The 18,655-nt window shown below is 36.6% G+C and overlaps 1 protein-coding gene across 5 annotated transcripts in view; it reads right to left on the reverse strand.

The window, feature by feature from the left end:
- Hycc2 (hyccin PI4KA lipid kinase complex subunit 2) overlaps positions 1-18,615 on the reverse strand; it is an 84,873-nt gene extending 66,258 nt beyond the window's left edge. For 4 of the 5 annotated variants that reach the window (XM_047546008.1, XM_047546004.1, XM_047546006.1 and 1 more), the window contains exons 1-2: positions 18,415-18,615; positions 17,756-17,790 (exon numbers count right to left, since the gene is read on the reverse strand). The gene's annotated coding sequence lies outside the window, so the exon portion shown is untranslated. The remainder of the gene's footprint in view (positions 1-17,755; positions 17,791-18,414) is intronic. The other variant, XM_047546005.1, reaches the window with a different exon arrangement.
- Between the last annotated feature and the right edge of the window lie 40 nt (positions 18,616-18,655).

The following is an 18,655-nucleotide window of genomic DNA, read 5'->3' on the forward strand; positions in this document are numbered from 1 at the left end:
AAAACCTGAAAGAATCAAACTGTTTTCAAACAACTTAACTGAAAACGACAACAGATCTCAAAAATACTTTTTAGGAATACAAAAATATCCAGAACACCACAAGATAAAATTGATAGTATCAGACAGTTAATAACAAAATTACCAGGAATAGAAACAATCAGTCACAAAATATCCATAATGAAGGAAAAAAACAAAAAGAATAAGGACTGGAAAAGTAGAAACAACATTATTCACAGATGTTAGACATTGACACAGATGTTAGAATTCTCCGACAAAAATATTGTAACAGTAATTATAACTATGTTGCTTAAAACATGAGTCACAGAGGTGTTCATAAAACTTTTTAAAAGACAACCCAATTCAAATCACATTATGAAAACTATAACATATGAGATTTTTTAAAAATGAGAGAAGAATGGAGGAACTTTAGATTATGTAGAGGGAAATGGGGGGGCTATGAAAAATGGTGGAATGAGACAGACATCATTACCCTATGTACATGTATGATTACACAAATGGTATGAATCTACATCATGCACAACCATAGAAACGAAATGATATACCCCATTTGTGCACAATGAATCAAAATACAGTCTGTAGAATTTTTAAAAATAAAAATTAAAATGAGAATAACATTAGACACTGAGAAAAAAAAAAAAATCAGTGAACCTGAAGACAAAGCAACAAAAATAATCAAAATGAGACACAGACTTCAAATAACCTGTACATTTTTCAATGTAGTGCCCACCTTTGACAAGAAGGGTCCCAGTGCCAACTCTTAAAATCCCGGGTTATCCTGGCTTTCTCGAATAAACCTCCTAGCCCAGTGAGGGAAAGATTTATGACAAGATGTGTCCCCAAAAACAAAAATCTTAGCAGATTTTAAGCCCCCAAAAGATGAAGAAATACTTTTCCAGGCAAACCAGATGAGAAGTTGCTAGAGAACCCAAGAAATAAAAAGAACCATAATATGTAATTTGATCACAGGGGAACTTGTGATCTTTATGAAATAAAAAAGTACTATAAGGGCTGGGGGTAGTTCAGTGGTTTGCCTAGCATGTGAGGCACTGGGTTCAATCCTTAGCACCACATAAAAATAAACAAATAAAATAAAGGCATTCTGTCCACCTACAATTACAAAAAAAAAAAGTACCACACTAAACCAGGTATGTTGGTGCATGCCTGTAATTACAGTTACCCAGGAGGCTGAGGCAGGAAGATGGCAAATTCCAGACCAACCTGGGGAACTTAGTGAGAGTCAGACTCAAAATATATTAAAAAAAAAAAAAAAAGAACCAGGGGATGTAGCTAAGTGGCAGAATGCTTATCTAGCATGCATGGAGGTCTAGTTCATTCCCCAGTACTGTAAAAAAAAATTTTTTAAAGATACATAATAATTTTTTGCATTTAAATATATAATTTGTATGTATAATCATAAATCTTTATAAAATATAGATGTTTGTGAAAAGCTGTATTTTACTATCTGTCTTAATTTTTTTAGGCCCAGAAGCCACAAGTGTTTCACCAAAAATATATGCCCCAAGTTACAAGGTACAGGTAAAATTACACTAACAGGGAAATCTTCTTCATTACATGAGCAACATGACTGACTACAAATTAGATCATGGACATAAATAACAGTCAGCAAATGCAATAACTGACCATATTTTCATGGAAGTTACAAAATCATATTAAAAATTTATATCACTTGCAGTTTAATTTTTGTTCTGAATTAAGCATCTATTCTACCTTATCATAATATAGATTATTTAACAGTGTTTTTCATTATTTTACTGAACTTAGAATAGAGTCACAAGTTTCTTAGTGGAAAATAAACTTTAAAAGCTTTATGATAAATCTTTTGGAAAAAATAAAAATACCATTCTAATTATACATATTTTCATGTTTAACAGAGAACCTTTGATTTTCCTGAATAATAAATGTTGTCTGTATTCTTTCATTCTTTTCACAGTTCTTTGTTATTAAAAGCAATTCTTCAAACAATAATAAATGTGAGCAAATAAAATGGCTGTCATAAGCTACACTAAATTTGGGGGTTATGAAATAAAGGCTAATACATTTTTTTGAGGCGCTCAAGGCTCAGAGTTAGGAGTAGTTGCCTAATACATGCAAAGCTCTGAGTTCAATACCCAGCACTGCAAAAAAAAAAAAAAAAAAAAAAAAAAAAAGAGGGGAGGGACCAAAATAATGTGTAAGCTTACTCTAAAAGGACATTAAAAACTGACCATTCCAGTGGCTTGGGAGGCTGAGGCAGGAGGATAGCGAGTTCTAAGACAGCCTCAGCAAAAGTGAGGCACTAAGCAACTGAGAACCTGCTTCTAAATTAAAAAAAACAAAATAGGGTTGGGGATGTGGCTCAGTGGTTGAAGCCCATCATCCCTTCCACACAGGGGAGAAGTCAATCTACTAAAGAACAAAATAATGGAAACAATGAGTACCAAAAATCAGGTCCTAGACATTAATGCCTTTTATAGTTTTAGTGATGTCAACTATACTTTTCCTTCATGAATGCCTGCTTTGGTCATACTGGCGCTTTGGTCATACAGGCTTTCTTACTTTCTCTTGAATATGCCAAATTCATTTTTGCCTAAGGCTGTATGTTTTCTTTATTTCTGCTGTCCAGCTGTTCACACTATTTTCTTACTTTATTCAGGTCTGGGGGGTAGTCAGAGAGCTGTAGGGAAAGGCTCAATCTAGAACACCACCGTCTCAATCACTGTCCCATAATTATATTTACTGTTCTCAATAACATTTACTATTATTTATTAACTACCTAGTGGACAAGGGATATGCAAAGCCCTGGATTCAATCTTCAGTACTTGTTTATTGTCTGTTTTACCCAACTAGAATATATATATACATAAGCTCCATATGGAAGGGGGTCTTATTCACCACTATATCCACAGTCCCTCTTCCCAATTGTCTGGAAAAAGCAGGCAGTCATTTAGTTGTATAGAGAAGGAAGAAAAGATTACTTTCATTAAAGTGATATCAGGGGTAATTGGTTTTAAAAATGGCAGAGTAATGACCTCCCAAAATCCTCTCCTTCATAAATGCAATGAAGCATTACTAAAAATCCTCAAAATGAATTTTTTCAGAACTTTAGAAATTAACAAATGGCTTAAAGCAAACTGTGAAACACATGTTTACTCAAGGAAAGTAATGGAATCTTGATAAGAACAGGGAGTTTTAGTAAGTTTTAATTTGCCCTATTACCATTCACCTCTCCAGCTGCACAGGAGTTCTGAACACAAAGAACATAAAATCATAGTAAAAGTCACAAGTGGAAGACACTGAAGGGGACCAATGGGGTTAAAATGTCTTCAAAGACTCATTTCCAGAAAATTGTGATCATCTAACTGTGATGGACTGACAGATCTGGCTCCATGAGAATGTTGTAGTTCAGACTATAAGGGAAATGACTAAACAGACTCCATTTTGCTCTGAGACTCCATGTTATGTAGGAAATAAGTTTCTCCCATGGGAACACCCGCCTCTGTACCCATCATCAGTTACTTAGTGTGACATGTTTAACAATACAAAAATGACAATTCTTATGTAATAAAAAATTGCTCTCTTTTGATCCCTATTGCTCCTAAACAATGTACCATGTAAAGGGTAATTGTGTGGTTATTAGCAACCATTCTTTAGTTTGAACCTAGGTGACCCACTTCCCCCTCTGTCAATGATCACATGATGTTAGTTTGTAATTTCAAATCAAGCAACAGACACTTATGATTGATGTGATTTTTGGTATAAGAACCCCTACAACCCTATGGTCGGGGCTGTTCTCCTAATAGCCATTTTTGGGGCATTGTGTGATATAGCCAGCCAGCTGGCTTAATAAAGACTCTCAAATTTGGACTTCTCAGTGGTGATCGGTCTGTTCTTAAGTTGTGCCCCATAACATAATCTGCCTGGCAGTTCCCTGGAATACCCCACAAGCAAGCTGATCTTTACTTGACATGATCTGGAATTCGGCCAGTGCTAGCCTTCCCCAGGGGCATTTATGCAAAAAAGGGCAGATGTTAAACATCATGGCTGCCTGAGGCAATGAAAAACAAATAGGTCAAAAACAGGTCAACCAAAAAATACTAAGAAGAAAATATGGAAAATGGGATGTTCATAGGGAGCTTTGAAACATTCTCACAAATTCCCAGAAATCTAGAAAGTCATATATATGCTCAGTAAAAAACTTGAGAAGGCCCTGGAGTTAATAAAGGCTCTGCACACAACTCACACTGGAGGAATTAATCTCACCTTGTGTAACTCCATTGGGACTTTAATAAGCCTTCACCTGGTTTTCTCCAGATTTTGTCCTATGTGCTTTTTGCTTGACTGATTTTGCTTTGTATCATTTTACAAAAATAAACTATCTCTATGAATATAATGACTTGAGTCCTGTCTTAATAGGACAAGAAGTTCCAGTTCATCATGTATAATTCCTATCCTAGACATAGAAATTCTCCAAGGAACTCTGGTTCCTTTCAATGAAAAAGAATATTGAAAGAATGTATTCTGTGTGCTAATGAATGAGCATGTCTTAAAGACAATTTATTCTCTTTTGGTGATGAGGGAAAAGGCATTCATGTCAGATTTTTGTATTCCACATTAAAGAAATAAAAAATTTTCCACACAAAAAGAATTAAGTCAAGGAAGGTAGTGTAATGTATAAAGCTGCTCCCCCGCCCATTCCGGTGCAGTCATTTTCCCCGCCTCCCAACCACTTGTCAATCTGTGAACATCCTAGCTAGCTATTGGTTCATCAGTCAGCTTACAAGTATCCTTCTCCGTTATTGGTCCCCTGTTAGCCCGAATTCAACTGCCATCTTTCCTCTCTTGCTTCTCCTACACACTTGCTTTTCCTCCTCCCTGCTTTCCGTTCTCTCTAGTGCGCGCCCTTTCTCTTTCCTTTCTCTTTTCCTCTCATTTTCTCTCTTACCCTGCAGGGAGACACTCTGTTTGCTTAATAAATTCCCTTATGTGATTTCCCTTGTCCGGCGTGGTTTCCGTGGGATTCCTTACAGGTAGTACTTGGATTTAGTGGGGTTTTTTTTCCCTCCTTACCTAGTTAACTGACATGATTCAGAACAAACTTTCAAGGTAAAAATATTTGAGTTAACGAATATTTTCTTTTTTTTTTCCTCCCCAACTGTAGTACAATAAACATAACAAAATTCACCACTGTGTGTTGGAGCTGTAGTTCAGTGGCAGAACACGCAGAATGCTTGCTTAGCATGTGCGAGGCACTGGGTTTGATCCTTAGGACCACATAAAAATAAGAAAATAAAAGGCAGCCTGTTCCTCTACAACTACCAAAAAAAAAAAATTACCATGGTAACCATTTTAAGTTTACAAGTTTACAGTTCAGTGATATTAAAAGCATTCAAAATGTTGTGCAGCCATTACCACCATCCATCTCCATAATTCTCGTGGTCCTGTAAAAGTGAAAGTCTAGGGCTGGGGAGATAGCTCAGTCTGTAGAGTGCTTGCCTTGCATGCACAAGGCCCTGGGTTCTATCCCCAGCACCACAAAAAAAAAAAAAAAAAGTGAAAGTCTATACCCATGAAACAGTAACTTCCCAATTTCCCTTCCATTCAGTCCCTGGTAATCACCATTCCACTATTTGTCTCCATGATTTGGAATGCTCTAGGCTCCTTACACAAGTAGAATTAAATAGTATTTGTCTTTCTGTGACCAACTTATGTCACTTGGCATAATGTCAAGCTTCATTCATGTTGAATTCCTACTGCAGAATTTCCTTCCTGTTTAAGCCTAGGTAACATTCCACAATATGTACAGTATATACTACATGTTTATCAGTGTATCTGTTGATGAATATGAGTCGCTTCCAAGTTTTAGATACTGTGAATAATGCTGATAAGAACATGGATATATAGGTATTTCTTCAAGACCCTGCTCTCAATCCTTTTGGGTATCTATGTATAGTGGCATTTTTAACTATACTCCAAAACTACATCTAAAATAAAAAAGCAGTAGACTTAATTGATAGAGGGAGATGAAGTACCAATATAGTTCTTCCTTTCTTCTTATCCTGACCATTATTACCACTTGAATAGTATTAGGACAGTTTTAATCAAGTATGTCTAATTTTAAATACAATTGAATATAAACAAAGGAGCCTATCTTAAAACCTAGATTTACAAATTAAGAAAAGAGTTAATGAAGCTGGGCATTAACGGTTGCATACGCCTGTAATCCCAGCGGCTCAAGAGGCTAAGCAGGACAATCACGAGTTCAAAGTCAGCCTCAGCAACTTAGCAAGGCACTAAGCAACTCAGTCTCTAAAGAAAATACAAAAAGGGTTGGGGATGTGGCTTAATCTGCCCCCCCCCAAAAAAAGAAAGAAAATAATCATATTTGTCGATCCTTTTATATTATGCTTTTTGTTTTTAAATGAATTCCTAAAGTTATAAACATACTCAACCTATATTTTCTCTTTAAAAAATTTTTGAATTATTATAGGTCTTATTTTATTAGCTAACATTTTATAGCATTTAATATATGTTGACACTATTCTGAGCATTTTACATAGTTCATCTATTTACAGCAATCCTATATAATAGGTACTGCTGCTCTCCCCATTTGATAGATGAAGAAACAGGCATTTCGCCTAAGGTCACACAACTAGTAAGTGGTGAAGCCAAGTCTCTGTCAAGCTAGACTACAAGAACTTTAAACAACTCACCAACCCATAGGATATCATACTTGTTTATTACACTGAGAACACCCTGCTTATTTCACCTGGGCAGCAAGATACCTTAGTAAAAATTGCACACACATTACAGGGAAGAAGAATAGCATGAAATTTAGAAAATTGCCAACTTGATGAAGTCTTTAGAGGTCCAATAGTTTGTACTATGCCAAAACACTTAGAAGCACAGTGTTTGGTGGGCCTCTTTAAATTCTGGAAGTACAATACATATTTTAGCCTGTTGCTCTGCCCCATTTCCTGAATAATCCATAAAGCCACAGATTTTAAATGGGACCCAGAACAAAAGAGAGCAATAAGTCAAGGTGATGGTTCTACCATTTGGGTTTTAAGTTACAGCAAACTCAGTGATGTTCACTGTGTGTCTGGTAAATGATAAAGTAGTTGTATGCAGCTACCAGTAGGTTCTGGCAAAAATCACAACACAGACCACTAGACATAGAACTCAACATAAAGCATGGTTTCTCAAAAGTGGCTCTGTTGGCGTTTTGGTCACTCCTGACATTGTGAGAAGCTGTTTTGTGTACAGTAGGATGTTTAGTGGCATCCCTGGCTTCTATACACTAGATATCAGTAACACTTCCCTTGAATTGTGACAAAGTGTTTCCAAACATTGACACTGACAAATATTCCTGGAGAAGCAAAACTGTCCCTGGTTAAGAACCACTGCTATCTCCTCTTCTGCAGATGATTATTCTCCTTTTAAGAAACAGTTCCTTGCTTGGCTTTTGGGTCCTAACAGAAACTGATCCTGGGTCACTGATGACCATGTAATCTAACCCAACCTCAAAAAGTGAGTACTCCAACCCACCAAGACATAAGGCAAAATGTGCTAGTGGTATTCCATCAAATGAAAGTGATGAAGCCAGAATTAGGGACAGGCAGTTAGTGTAGAAATAGGGGATGGGGAAATGGGGACCATGAAAGCCATCTGCCTCTGGAAGTTGGATACTGCCCTGGGAGAACGGAATGTCAAGGACCTGCAGAGCCTATTGATTACCAAATTTACCTGTCCTTGTCAGGGACTACAGGCAAGGAAATGCTAATTAATGCCCCCTGGGTCCTTACCTGTTTCTCACTTTATGCAAAACCAGGCCTAATCACCTAGACAGGAAGGAAAGAGATAAGAGGCAAAGAACAGGAGAATAAAACCTATAAAAAGGGCAAGATTTGCTCAATCCCATGGATTCCACCTTTGGGTCCCTTCTTCCACTCGGGAGAAGTTTGCTTTTACTTTTCTTTAATAAAGTTCACTTTCTACTCTACGCTTGCCTCGGTGTGTTTCTCTGGCGTTATACCTGAATACCTGAGGAAGCAGGACTCGTCACCGGTAAACAGTGGTATCAGTGATACTGCATATATTAGTTTTTTTCCCTTCCATCAGGGCACATAAGAGGACTATATTCCTCTACTCTCTTTAAGTCAAATGTAATTTTATGACTTATTTTTCCCAAGGAACAGAAATGGTTTCTATAGCTGAGTGTGATGGTGCATGCCTACAATCCCAGTTCCTTGGGAGGTTGAAGTAGAAGGGTCACAAGTTTGAGGTCAGCCTGGACAACTAAAACAGACCCTTTCTCAAAATAAAAAAGGGTTTGGAGGTATACCTCAAGGTAGAGTGCTTGCCTAGCATGCATGAGGCCTTGGTTTAATCCATAGCACTCCCCCCAACCAAAATCTGTAGAAACATTTAATTGCTAGTGTGCAAATTCTCCAGCCTATTCTTACCTTACCAGTATGATAACGGCAAGTGAGACGAATACAGAGATGCAAGGCTGACCTATCATATAAAGAAGAGATACCCATAAATCACCCACACCTGGCAGATTTTACCTGAGAAAACCCTTTAAAAAACTTTTAAAGTCATTATTAGAAGACTGGTTCTTACCACTACATAACCTGCTAACTGTGGCTACAATGGTTCTATTATATGATGAGATTAGAGCAGGCTATAAAAGCACTAATAAGCTAAATGGCTCAGATACCCATGGCACTTACTTCTAAATGTCGACTCAATCTGTGGACTTGTAGAATTCCCCATGATCAAATGAAAGAAAAAACACTTAGGCCTGGTTCCTGGTTTACACAGTTCCAAACAATATGATGGCATGACCTCTACATAGAAGTAATCTTTCAAGAAAAAAGGGAGGCAGAGCTCCGAGCAGTGCATCTAATTATTCAATATTCTAAAAGAAAGATGACCAGAGGTACAGATGTAACCATTTGGCAACAAGGTCTTTCAACCAGTACTCGCTCAAAAGGTTCATGAACAAAGAAGTCCTGTCATCAGGAATAGAAATTATACTATTACCAGCTGAGATTTTCCCTCACCAATTTTGACCTACAATTCCATGATATACCAGTCTCACTGCTCCATGCACTTCCTGAAGCTACTCTCCTTTTTGGAATGCCTTTCAACTACCCTCTAGCCTAACTACCCTGCTTTTCTTCGAACATTCAGATCAATGCTCACTTGCTCTATAAAGCCTTTCCATAAAACACAACCCTATATTCCCCCTCAAAAATTCTCATTCAAGCATACACAGACCCCCAGGAATCTATGAATAAAATCAAAAACTTTGATAAGAACAAAAATACACCATTCTTATCAATATCTAACTAAAATTTATAATTTGATTAGAATATCAATGTAGGCAAAACAACAAAAAAACAGTACTTTATTTGATTTGGTCACCAACAGAAACCACAGGTATTTTTATTATCAATTTATAATTATTACAGACATGAAAAGATCACTGCTCTTATCAGTTCTTTTGATCAAAGTGGCGACAAGCTGACTAAAACAATTTGCGTTAAGTCTCAGAAGAGACTTTGGACTTGTGCTCTTCAGAAATCCTAGAACTATTGAGACTATGAAGGCTCTTAAAAACGAACTAAAATGTATCTTGCATTTTGAAATGGGAGGGTGCATGAGATTTGGAGAGTCAGGAGTGAAATGTTATGATTTAGACAAAAGATATCCTCCAAAAGCTCATGTAAGACAATGCAAGAAGGTTTACATGTCATATGATTTGGTTATGAGAGCCTTAATCCAAATGATGAATTAATCCCCTGACAGGGATTAACTGAAAGGTAACTGATGGCAGGTAGGGTGTGGTTGAAGGAGGCAGGTCATCAGGGATGTGCTTTTGGGGTTTATATTTTGCCCTAGCAAGTAGAGTCAGTCTGTCTGTCTGTCTCTGTCTCTCTCTCTCTGCTTCCTAGAGCAATGTCCCTAGCTGCTTTCCTCTCCCACACCCTTCTGCCATGATGTTCTGCCTGATCTCAGACCCTGAAGAATGGAATAGGTCATCTATGGACGAGACCTCTATTAACTGGGAGTCCCAAAATACTCACTTATGCTCATCACTAGTTCATGCTCGTTATATTTCTTTGGTCAGAGAGCCTCCCCCTGGATAAAAATGTTTTCAATCTCATATACCCAAATGTTTGGTTAAACATTATTTTGGGTGTTCCTATGAGGGTATTTTTTTAATGAGATTAACAATTAAATCTACAGACTAAGAATGCCTTCCTTAATGCAGACGGGCCTAACACAATCCATTGACAGCCTAAATAGAACAAAAAGGCTAAACCTCTCCCAAGTAAGAGAAGGTTCTCTTGCCTTACTACCTTTGAACTAGAACATCAGTACTTTTCTGCCTTTGGACTGAAACAGAAACATCAGCTCTTCCTGGGTTTCAAGTTTTGGAGAACTACATCATGTCTAGTTCTCAGACCTTCAAACTCTGGAATTATACCATTGGTTCTACTGGGTCTCTAGTTTTGTCAATTTGCCCTTTAGATCTTGAGTCTTCTTAGTTGTGTCAGCCAATTCCTAATAATAAAAATTAAAATAATCACACATAAACATTCCTTATTGGTTCTGTTTCTCTGGAGAATTGTGATGAATATCACTGCTAACTCTTAAACCTGAGAATATGTGCAAAATCCATCACTTGAATATCTTAGAACTGGGAATTCCTAGCACTTACATCAAGTACTCCATCAGCATGTGTTCTTCAGAACAGGGGCAGCTATTAGAATAAATGTTTGTTTCTTCTTAAAGGCACATAAAACAGTGAATTTTTAAGGATCTCTTTCTCATGGGTTTAGGGAAGAAAACTCCTTTCCCTTCTGCTCAGAGAAAAAAAAAGTTCATTTTTTTCCACTAACACTGCCCTCCAAGAGATCACTCCTCATAACCCTCTTATAAATTGATGGGGATAGGCAGCGTCATAGTGGTGGCTATTCCCAAAAGCCCCAGTACATAATACCTTCTGTTCTCAGAAACCTGTGCACAAGTTTATTAGTCTTATTATTAAATCATAACTTCACTAGAGCAGAGATTATATTTCAGTTGTGTATTTCCAGTTCTTATAACAGGGTCTAATACACAGTTAGCAATTAATTCATGTCTGCCGAATGAAAGGTCTAATAGCAACAAATGGACAGTCAGATAGCAGAGAAGATAAGGAGCAAGTATGAATAAGATTACGAGTTCCTGTACAATATCGCTCCCCTGCAGATATTCTATACACTCAGTTAAGAGTCATTTCTGAGCTTTACTTGCAAGTAAGTGTAGTCAAATAACTACATTTTGGTCACTTCAGAGGAAGTACTATATAGGGAATTCTAAAGGTTTCTTATAAGAGTGTACCCCTTTTGTCTATAATTTTTTCCTCCTTACTTCCTTCTCCCTAGAACAAGTATGTGATTGCCTGGAGATCCAGGAACCATTAGGTGATCTTGAGAATGAAAAGCCACAAGATAACAATGGCAAAGGGAAAAGGAGGAGCCTGGATCCTTGACAACTCTACGGAGTTGCCTAATCAGACCTAGAATACTTATCTATGAATTTTTTTTAATAAGACAAAGAAATAACTACTACCTTATTTAAGCAATGGTTATTTCTTATCTTCATTTTTAGCAGTCAAATATAATTTCCAACCAATAAGACAAGAAAGTGACATCAACAACAAATCTGTAATCTAAGACACCTACAGATACCTCAGCTGTGCCTCAAGTTAAAGCTGATAAAGTGTTATTTCTACTGAAATGAAAAGGTTAGAGTAGGAAGCAACAATGAATGAAGAGCCTCTGCTAGATGGACATTTAGAGTAACTTTAGTACAATGACAAATTTTATACTGCAATCTCTTCCCAACATCTGAGAGCTATACTCTAAAAAAGTAATGTGTCTCACAAAACTGACTGGAAAAAACAAATAATACAAAAATAAGAGGTCAGGGAAATTAAAATATTTAATAAAAAATGTTAAACCAACTGTTTAAAACTTTTTTTTTTTTTTTTTTTTAAAGAATAACTCTTCTACGGATTAACCTTCACGTTTTCAAGAAACACTGCTGTAACACAAGTTGAGGATGATTTTCCCTAGATTCTTTGGACTTTTCTATGTCATAAAAATTTTGAACAAGTCCTTCCTGGATTGCAATTTAATATTTTTTTGTACTTGTGGTTTTTTTTTTTTTTTTTTTTTTTTTTTTTTTTTTTTTTTTTTCATTTTCATTTTTTCGTTGCAGGGGGGCAATTACTAGAGATTTAATCCAGGGATGTTTTGCCAGTCACAACCCCAGTCCTTTTTGTTTTTTACTTTGAGTCAGTGACTCACTGAGTTGCTGAGGCTGGCCTTGAACTTGTGATCACCCTGTCTCAGCCTCCCAAACCACTGGGATTACTGGTGTACACACCATGCCAAGCTGTACTTGAGTTTTTAAATTTTTTGATAAGTCTCAGCAAAACTTTTCATATAGCAATTGTGTCAGTTTTTAGACTGTTTTTCTTTTTTTTGTGATGCTAGAAACTGAACTCAGGGCCTTGCACATGCTAGGGCTGTATTTTACCACTGAGCTTCATCCCCAGCCCCAGTTTTTCATCCCTAAAGAAAAGTTAAACTCTCTGTGACCAACACAATAGACAAGCATAAAAGATTACATAATCTGATACTAAAGAATATACATACAAAGTTGCATTCTTTAACCTGATACTATAAAATATAAATACAAAGTTGCACTGTCTTTAATAAAAGATCGGTTGGCAATTCAGTAATTCCATTGGGATATATCCAAAGGAAAGGAAATCAGTATACTGAAGAGACATTTGCACTCTCTTTACTGCAGCACTATTCACAACATCCAAGAAATAGAATCAACCTAAGTGTTCATCAACTGATGAATAAAGAAAATGTGGTATATAAACACAAAGGAATATTATTGAGTTACATAAAAAGGATGAAATCCTTTCATTTGTGACAACATGGATAAACCTGGAGGACATAATGTTAAGTGAAAGAAGCTAGTCACAGAACGACAATACACAATTTCACTTGTGTGTAGAAATCAAAAGAGTTGATCTCATAGACACAGTGAAAAGAATAGTGGTTTCCAGTGGCTAGGAGAGCAGGAGGGAGGAATGGGGAAAAGTCAGTCAATCAGTACTAATTTACTATTACATAGGAAATATAAGTTCTGGTGTTTTATTGTACATAAAGTGACTATATATAACAATAATGTAGATTTCAAAAAACAGAGCCAGGCAAAGTGGTGCACGCCTGCAATCCCAGTGGCTGGGGAGACTGAGGCAAGAGGATGGTGAGTTCAAAGCCAGTCTCAGCAAAAGCAAGGTGCTAAGCAACTCAGTGAGACCCTGTCTCTAGATAAAATACAAAAAACAGGGTTGAGGATGTGGCTCAGTGGCCAAGTGCCCCTGAATTCAATTCCTGGCACCGCCCCCCACCAAAGACAAACAAACAAACAACAACAACAACAAAAACAGAAGAATTTTGAATGTTCTCACCACAAAACAATGATGTTTGCGGATTTTACCCTGATTTGCATGTTACACAATGTACATATGTATTGAAACATCACATGATACCCCATAAATAGGAACAATTACTACGTATCAATTTAAAATCTATTTAAAAAGCAAAAACAAAAGGCAGAGTCAACAAAATACAGCATTGCTCAGATGAGAGGTATATAAACAAAGTATTAAAGTAACATCAGGTTCTAGCTTTAGCCCATTAGAAAGATAATAAAAGGGAAAATAGAATCACTTTGAGGCATACCATATTTGAGGGACCTGCAGATCATCTTCATCTGGCAGGTATTTAAATTATAGAATAGGAACTAAAGGTCAAGAGAAAATCTAGGTTAGAGACACAGATTAGAGATAACAGATGGATATTTGAGAATTATCAGCCCTAACAATCATCAGTTTTAGATATTAAGTGAATAAATAAGATCATAGAGTAACAAGGTATATGATGAGAGATTTGACAATGGAACCCTGAAAAACAAACATTTAATTCTAAATTTTATATAATTTCTCCTAGTTACTTCCACAAACAATAAAATAGTAGATACTGTGAAATATTTCAAATTAGTACAAACTTTAAATTTTATAAGTATTTTGTGTTTTCTATTTGAATCTTATAGTCACTTTAGAAAGCAGAAAAGATGAAAGTATACTCTTAACCCCACTACCATTTTATTTCAAAAGAACTACAAAAGGAATACACAGATTAGAAATCTTTCAGACAAAAGAATATGTGAAAGTATAAGTTTCATTTTCTATTCAGGATCCAACTCCTTCCCTCATCTGTTTTTATAAAATATATGAGGAAAGAAATTTATGGAAATTAATTGACAAATCTTAGTAGCTATCAAAAGCCTGTATTAAAAATCAAGCATTATAAGTCAAGTATCATACTATAGATACACACATACCCATGTTTATGGAGGCACAATTCTTAATAGCCAAGTTTTGAAATCAGCCTAGGTGCATATCCACAGAAGAATGAATAAAGAAAATGTGGCATATAAGACAATGGAGTATCACTTAGCCATAAAGAACATCATCACGTCATTTTCAGGAAAATGGATGGAACATATCATCATGTTATTTTTAAGCAAAATAAGCCATACTCAGCATGATTTCTCTCATATGTGAAAGCTAGTAGGGGGAAGATGACCTGGATATAGGATGAAGGGGAGGGCAAGGGCAGGTAACAAGGAGAAGAAAATGATAAAAATTGTATACACATATACAAATTAGGCAATGAAATCCAATATTCTGTATAATTAATATGCAGTAATTTTTAAATCAATTATCCATAATAACCAAGTTAATAAATCTAACATTTTTTGAGGTATAGAAAATGAGTATTCTTTACCACTCAGTAAATTGGTGCCACCTGCCACATTTTATGACCAATATTTCAGCAGTTGAATCTCAAACCTAGAAAGCATAACTCTATAATCAAAGTCACACATCTTAAAATTTCCACAAAATTTCACTCTTCTCATCTACTTTTTCTCATACTTATCTACAAAGGAGCCAGATCCCCAAACAAAAAAACTTAGAATCCAAAAAGAGGAATCATGAATTTATAAATCAGAACCATGTCAAGGTCAACACATTGGCAATTCCAAGCTGTAATACATATTACTGAGTGAATGTTTATGCAAATATTAATGTATATTTATATCATTGTACTCTGAAAGGCTTATTTAATCAAGAAAACTTCCAATTCTTATTTTCCAATTTTAATTCTAGAACTAGATCACTTTCTGATGCAAACTGAAACATTCAGCACAATTTCCATTTCTAGTCATTTTAGTTACTGGCTAGAAAAGTTACCCTAGCTATGAAATAAATGGTAACAATTTGTTGAGTACTGGTAGATTTGGCAACTCTTTTGCCCAAACTGAAACTATCATTACTGGTTCATACCAGAAGTGCCACAGCCTTGAATTACATCAATGATTTTTAAAGTGGCAGCCTTAAGTAACAAAAATCATCTTTTTCCAAAAGGCATCTACTTCCTTCATACTGCCCCTATGACTAAAAATGTTAACTGTATATAATAAATATGTGTATGCCTTTTTATTTTGAGAGACCTATCTATCTGTGCCCAAATGGAGAATTCTCAAACAGGACCAGTCCTTTTTGAAACACTGTGTCAAAACCAAAGTATAAGGAATAGAACTACAAAGTGACAGGAGCTCAGCAGAAGGCTATGGAGAATATTTACAACAGGTATAAGCCACCTTCAGAGATTTCTATGCCAGTTCCCTCCAGAATCCACCACATTACATCTTAGACATTGATAAATGTTCATTCATTATCCTGAGAAAAGCATGTAGTCTACCAGATAAAACTGTAAAAGGAAGCAATTTGAGGGAAGGAGCAGGACATTAAGAAGCCACAACCAGCCTGATGAGGAGGCACATGCCTGTAATTCCATCTACTTGGGAGGCTGAGGCAAAGGATCAAAAAGTGTCTCAAAATAAAAAATAAAAAGGGCGGGGAATATAACTTAAGAAGAAGAAATAGAAGGAGCCACAGTCACCACAGACAGTGAAACACAAAAATTCCGCTGTTTACTCAGGCATTAAAAGAACAATAGCAAAGTACTATTTTGCACAGCTGATAATCACTTGTTCAAAGAATTCTGCCCACAGTTCATCATTTTAGTTTTTTCTTTATGTAGCACTGTTTTTTCTAGAATATAAGTTCAGTCAACTGAAAACCTTAATCATTCTAGAATTTAATAAACTACATAAGACATCAAAACTGCATACTAAAAATAATCTTAAACCCACATTATATGTCAAGTTACCTTAAGGGCTGGTTAAAAAAGTCAAACCTATTTTAAAGCAAACAATTATACTTCTTTACAGACATTGTTTCAAAGAGATAAGTGCTTGCCTAGCATGCAAAAGGCCCTGGGTTCCATCCCCAGGACCCCAAACAGCAGCTAGTTCAAATTCCTTATAAACAGCTCCAATATTTCAGAAGAGAGAGAATGTCCATGATTTATAAATAATCATCCAATTATAGGCTAATTGAACTAATGTTTCTTAAAGTACTTGGTAATTTCCTTCTTGGTGCTGAAGTTATATTTTACTAGTACACGCTAATTGGCCAAGTGTTTCTTAAACTACTTGGTAATCTCCTACTCAATGTTCAATTTATGGCATTCTACAATGACACCTACTGGCCATTCAAAATCAGCTATTAGTTCTCCAAGACAGTTCGAGTAGGCTGGTTACATAAGAAACACACACGCATACACAAGCATATTCTCTCCTTGCCCCAAACTCTATAAAGGCAAATTTGTTCACAGATACTCAAACCAGTATAAAATTTCACCTAAAATAGAAACTTTGTAACTGAGATAGCATTCTCTTGTAAAAAACAAAAAAGACAAAAAGTGAAACACCAACTATTATTTTTAAAATTTAATTAAACCATTGACAAATAATCTCAGTACTCTGAACACTCCAGAACAAACTCTAAGGATCACTTCTCTTTCACAAATACTATTGTGAGAGAAACAAATGAAATTTTGATTTAGGTCTGTATGTACTAACATAAAGTATCATTAATGAAAAAAAATCACATCTTAGAAAGTTTTGCTGGCATGCAGTACTAAAACATGTTTGGTAAAATGATATAATTGTTAATACTGCATTTGCTTTTATCTTCTAAAGGCAACATTTCAAACAGCTTACTTTTTAGCAATATTTAATGCTTCTTTAAAAATTGTTTCCCAGTCTTCTTAAATCATTTTTCAATGAGCTAAAAAATCAAGTTTATATACATACTGCCTGCAATTTCTATTTTAATCCTACATTTCATTGTGCAAACAATAAATTATAAAGACCCCCCCCCCAAGTACTGGGGATTGAACCAAGGGCCTCAGCACAAGACTTTCTAAAAACAAGATAACTTATGATTAATTTTATTTGTAAGTACATTTTGTATAATTCCAAGAGATTCAAAGAGCATATTTTTAAACATAAGAAATAAATCATACTAGACTCAAACTTACAAAGCAAATTACTTAAAAATTGACCCTCCCCCCAGTTCAGACATTCACCCTATTTTCACAATCTCTACCAGTCACAATATCTTGGGGGGGGGGGGGGGTTGACCAATTAATTTTCCAGTCATCTTCCAACTTGCACTTACCTCCTACTACAGATATTTTGAGGCTCTCCAGTTTCCTAAAGATTAAAAAACGTACTTGTTATTATCCTTGACCCTCAAAACAAATTCATGAACTACAAAACATGAATCTGACCACAATCATCTCAAACTAGCACCTATCTCTCAAATCCAAATTTGGGATAAGCTCTTCGTGACTACGCTAACCTTCAGGCTATCACCCTTCGCCTACAGAGTCTGCCTGGGTAAAAAGAAGCACTGAAGCCAACGAAAAGTGTTCTAACTATCAATAGGTTGCAAGACCTCCTCTTCCAAGAGGGTCAACCTAGTTGTTACAATAAAAAACAGCCAATGATTACATAATGCACAGCTATAGAGTTTACGGGATCTGATCGGCAGTAAACAGCTTTCTTCTCCGCACTCCCTCTCTACCCTCAGCAAATGGCCATAAGAAGAAATTCTTAAGATTTCTCTCAGGTGTCTGCAACGCCGCGTCCTTTTCTCGCCTGGGGCTTCGTGCAAGGAATTCCTTCAGCCCTTCAGCGTCTTACTCCCGCCTCTCTCCTCTCTCCCTGTCCGCGCCACCACAACCCCCACGCCCTAAGAAGGCCCCCCGTGCCGCCCCACAGGACGCAGCCCCCGCCCGCCTCAGCTGCCTTCTCACGACCCTCCGAAGCGGCTACCTGGTTTACGAGGTTCCGGAACCACCAACAGTCTGGCAACCTCCTTCCCAGACCACGCTCGTCAGCTTCCCCTCTATAGGGTTCGCAGCCGGAGAAGAAGAAAAGCCCTCCTCATTTAGCACTTTTCGTCCCCCAAAGACAGCACCGCCGCCTACCAGTCACCCCTCTGCCTCTGGCTTCCTATCGCCACCGCCTCCCGCAGCAGCCTGCCAACTGCAGCGCAACATCCAGCCCTCTCATT

Source organism: Sciurus carolinensis, chromosome 3, assembly GCF_902686445.1.
Source record: "Sciurus carolinensis chromosome 3, mSciCar1.2, whole genome shotgun sequence".
Classification (NCBI taxonomy): domain Eukaryota; kingdom Metazoa; phylum Chordata; class Mammalia; order Rodentia; family Sciuridae; genus Sciurus; species Sciurus carolinensis.